General features: G+C 38.0%; 1 non-coding gene across 1 annotated transcript; it reads right to left on the reverse strand.

The window, feature by feature from the left end:
- Positions 1-4,053: 4,053 nt before the first annotated feature.
- LOC138806538 (U6 spliceosomal RNA) lies at positions 4,054-4,160 on the reverse strand. The gene has a single exon (XR_011365912.1). It is a non-coding gene; the product is annotated as a U6 spliceosomal RNA (small nuclear RNA).
- Positions 4,161-5,293: the final 1,133 nt, after the last annotated feature.

Below are 5,293 nucleotides of genomic sequence, written 5' to 3' on the forward strand. Positions count from 1 at the left end.
TTTTCTTATATATTTTTAATGCCTTGTTTCTTTATAATCAGAAAGACATTTGATTGCAATAAAGCTTAATCCTTTCTCTACATGAGCAAGTTTTGACTTCATATTAGAAAACTCAATATCCCAAATTCCTCCTAGTCATCCTCAGACTCACTGCTAAAATATTTAGAGAAGTTGATTAAGAAAATTAATTTATTTGGCTTACATAGAGCATGCACACAACTTTTTGGGCAATTATCTGGGGAGAAATATTTTAAATGAGTTATTCAATTCAGACTTAAGGATGTCCCCCCAAATCTAAATATTTTGGATCAGCGTTCAAATAGAGGATTCCACTTTACTCCTCTGAGGATTGCCTATTTATGGTTTGGAAGAGAACACACAGGAGCATTTAAATGTAATACTGCAGAAAATGTTTTCCAAAAGGATTAAAGTAAGCCTACCTACCCAGTGGACTTCTCACTGAAATATAAAAATTTTCTGGAGATAGAAAATATCTGTTTTAGCTTTGGTCAACCAAATATTTGTCTTACAGTAAGGAAAAAAGAAAAAGCAAGTAGATACTTACTTGGATGGAAATAAAGATGCTCAGCAACAATGAGGGGATGGGATTAAAAGGATGCGAGAAGAAAATATCTCCAGGCCCACCCACAGTGAGAAGAGTTTCAGCTGGATCCAATAGGAGAAGTTGAAAACCAACATGACAAGAAACAGAAAAAGGAATGAAGGCTTGGACTGAATTCCTGCCCACCCACGGGCTAGTGCTATGAAAAGATCCACTAAACGAATTGGCATCTGATAGTTTACATATTAAGGGAATCAGCAAATGATTTCTTGTTTATGTTTGGTTTGAATACTCTTTTTTATCTTATCCCACATGAAAAAAAATGAAAGTATTAGTGAAAAGAATCTGTGCTATTTGTATTCACAAAGAGATGCTAGCAACTACGGAGAAATAAAAACAGTAAATAAATACCACTGGAAAGGTTACTTTTTGTCATTGTTATAGCATCGTGTATAATATATGAAAACAACAAAAGCTATAATGCAGAAAATTTTTCTTAATCATTTAGACTTGTCATCTCTTTATTTTTTCTTACTACTTTAAGCAGGAATATATCTGACCTATTACCTTATCTGTAGCATATGATGTCATCTACTATGTAGCATAAATGTCATATGCTTAACCACTGATAACTGATGATTGCAATGATTAATAATGCACTGGTGTTTATTGCATTAAATTGTTAATATGGTAGTACTCCATTTTACATTCTTCTCCAAAATAATACTGTCATTTCACACAGGAACAGTGAATACATACCTTTGTAACCCATGATAGCAATTGTAAGAATTATAGCAATGACTGTGGCTCAGATAATCATTCTTTTTTGACCCAATGGTTTCAAGGCCAATTTGTTCTGTGGAGACCTAAATATTGACCAACATAAAGTTTCTAAAGCGTATTGAACTAATGTGAATTAGGGTGTTGGGTTTTTTATGGAGAATTTTATTAACATATCAAAGGCTTTATTTTTACAAAGTTTTTTTGAGAAAATGTTTTTCTTAGGAATAAAGAATTAGATACAAGTTTACCTTGAAAATGTTTGGTATTTTAATATGTAAATAATATTGACTGTAGCCTGCTGCAGCCTAAAGCTTAAACAAAAATAAAAGCATCATCTCAGGAAATAATGCTGCATGACATTGAGAGAAGCATCGTCAGGAACTTTGGAAATCCTCTCCTCGCTAAAAGTAATAAAGACACTGGGAAAAGAAGTGGTCAGGTACTTGAAAGGAGTGGGGTGGGGTCAAGGGGAAAGAAGTAGAGGAATTAAGAGGAGAAAAGCGGGAAAATGCAGACCAGAATCCAATGTATTCTACCAAATTAAGAAGAGTGAGGGAAGGGGTGGGTAGGGGAGAGATCTGTGAGAATGGTGAAAGAGGTAACATTGATCAAGATACATTGTGTTTACAAACAGCTTCATTTAACTCCTTTGTACAACTACTTAAGGATAATTAATGATCACTAAAAGAAAAAAAAACAAATTAGAAAACATTATATCCTATGTATTCATTGGGTTAAATGTGCAGATGCAGGACAACAACAGCAACAAGAACAAAGAGTCAAAATTGAACTTGTTTTGGAATCTGAGAAAGTCACATTAGAAGACTAACATTTTCACTTTGACCACATCAACCAATGAAGTGCTATATCCAGAGGACCCATTGAATTTATCGTCTCTCCTTTGGGAACCTGAAGGCAGTATTATGTTCCCTCAGCATTCTAGGGCACTTCTTGGGAGGCCTGCTTCTATCTTGGCTCATAAGAAACGAAAAGGAATGGTCAGGGCTGGACCACTCAGGATCAACTAAAAACAAAGAAAGGGACAGCGTTCACAGCAGCTGGTAGTGTGGAGACTCTGGCAATGCTACTGTGCTCATGACCATGGCGGCATCTAACAGAGGGAGCAGACAGTGGCTTCACTCAATCACTAAGCCATGAGTGGCTTCTTTTTTTTTTTTTTTTTTGAGAGGAAGCATGACTGGCAGTTCTTCCCAGTTTGGGTTCCTTGTCAGTTGTCCAGCCTATCCATGGAACCCATTCTAGGGTCCTACCCAGGCAGGAACACATAACCACAGCCGTGCCTAAATACAGAGCACAGTCTCTGGTCCCACCCAACCAGGGAGCTCAAACGACAACCCCGTCCAGCCTTGAAACCCAGACTATATTCCTGTCCAGCCAGTAACTGGGGCCAACAATCTTTTAAAAACCACAGAGCTCAACCCTACTTGATGATGGAGCTCAGCCAGCCCTTCCCCACTGTGAGATACAGCCTGTAACCATGCCCAACCGGAGAGCTCCATGGGGATGCTGCCAGACCCTGGAGTACAACGGGCAACTCCTGTACATTTCAGAGGCCAGCTCCAGGCCTACTCAACTGCAGGATACAACTTGTGGGCCCAGACAGCCAGGGAGTCTAATTAGTAATCTTGCCCAGGCACATAAAGACAATTAGTAGCCTTGCCAGAATAGGGAATCCAGCCTAGAGTGTCAAGCGACCATGGAGTGCAGACTGTGGTTTCACCCAGCCTGGGTGCTCACTTTAAGATCTCCTACTCATTGTAGTATACAGCCAACAGTCCCACTGGGTGACAGAAACTACATAGACGTCTTATCAACCTCAAGGCATGCACAGAGGGAGGCCTTGTTCAACTAGAGAAAATGACAGCAAAACCATTTGACTCTCAGATCCACTGAGACCACAGCATGGCCTGATTGCCGAAGGACTGTCCCTACTGAAATGAACTAACACAGCTTAGGAGAGGTGACCACTTTTTTTTTCACTTTTTAAAAACACAGATATGAAAGCAAGGATATCAGGATCACCATAATTTAGAAATATGGCCCCATCAAAGGATGGGAAAGAATGCCAATAAAAGAATTCAGATTGTCTTTAAAAAGTTCAGTAGACACACACACACACACACACACACACACACACACACACACACACACACACACACACACACACACACACACACACACACACACACACACACACACACACACACACACACACCAGACAGATTACTAAACAAAATGAGAAAAAGAATCATGAACAAAACAAGAAACTCAATGAGGAAATTAAGACCATTCTAAAAAAATTCTGACAATGACTTAAATTAAATATCTAATATAGACCTTCAACAACAGACAAGATAGAGTACAATATGGAATAGTTGGACTGGAAGACAGGTTGTTTGAGATTATCTTCACTCTAAAGGACAAAAACAAAAAAGCATGAGACAGAATAAGGATTTTTTTTAATATTTAAGAAATTTTTATTATAAAGGTGATTACAGAGGTGTTACAGCTATACAGGTCAGGTAATACGTACATGTCCTTTTGAACAGTGTCATCCCCTCCCTCATTCTCTCCCAGTTATTCTCCTCCCAACTTCCGCCCCTGCCTCCTAATTGTATAGTTCATTTCCAACATAGTGTCTAGTGGAATTAACTGCTGAATTGGTTTATCCCACCATTTCTGTGATTAAGAATATGGAATGCTTCACGAATTTGCATGTCATCCTTGTTCAGGGGCCATGCTAATCTTCTTTGTATTATTCCAATTATAGCATATATGCTGCTGAATTGAGCATGTGAGTAATGATTTTTGTGAGTACATCAGGCTAATCACTTTAGAAGTCCAAAAACAGAGGAAGAAGCAGAAAATGCATTAAGGGAAACAATGGCTGAAAATTCCCCAAATCTAGAAATTTACAAGGCCTCAAAACTTGCCCTCATCCCCTATGACCCAGCAATCCCACTCCTGGGCATTTACCCAAATGATCACAACGAAGGCCACACTAAAGCTACTAGCATAACTATGTTCATTGCAGCATTATGTACCATAAGTAAAATATGAACCAACTCAGATGTCCCCCAGTAGATGAATGGATCAAGTAAATGTTTTATATATACACAATGGAAATGATTTGGGGAAGGAAAAGGGAATAACAAAATGGTGAGACCAAGGACAATGGGTGAACCAATGCAACAGCAATACTCACAAGACACTATGTTGGAAATAAATTTTACAACTTGGTGGGGAGGGAAAGTACAAGGAAACAAGGGGAGGGGTAATAATGTTTGACAAGAAATGTACTCATGACCATGCTTATGTAACTGTAACTCCTCTGTACACCACCTTTACAATAAAATGAAATTTAAAAAACTTTCCCCTAAAGCTAAACCAAAGAAGTCTATACTGAGATACATTAAAATGACATTGTCAAAAGTCAAAGACAGAGAACTGTGAAAGTAGCAAGTGCTAAACAAATTTGTCTCATAGAAAGAAGCATCCTCATCACCACCATCATAATAATACATGAAAATACTTTTTAACAGGAACCTTGTAAGCTGGGAGGAAAAAAAATTCTGCCAACTAAGAGCACTAAATCCAGCAAAATTGGCTTCAACAGTGAGGGAGAGTTATTTTCCCAGACAAGTAGCGACCAGAGAGTTTGTCACCGCTAGACCTGCCCTACCAGAAATGTTAAAGGGAATCAGTTAAATAAGTAAAATGACATTATCCAGAAACATGAAAGCTTCTGAAAATATAAATCTCACAGGTAATGGTAAACACACAGAAAAATACAGGAAAATGTAATTCTGTAAGAACATGTAAATTACTTACATCAAATCACCTGGGATTAAAGTTGAACAACAAAGTACTCAGAATAATTCTAACCACAAAATCTTGTTAATGAATATGCAAGTGGATTCTGACATC

This window comes from Dipodomys merriami, unplaced genomic scaffold (assembly GCF_024711535.1).
Source record: "Dipodomys merriami isolate MVZ:Mamm:240054 unplaced genomic scaffold, mDipMer1.0.p SCAF_10, whole genome shotgun sequence".
Taxonomy (NCBI): domain Eukaryota; kingdom Metazoa; phylum Chordata; class Mammalia; order Rodentia; family Heteromyidae; genus Dipodomys; species Dipodomys merriami.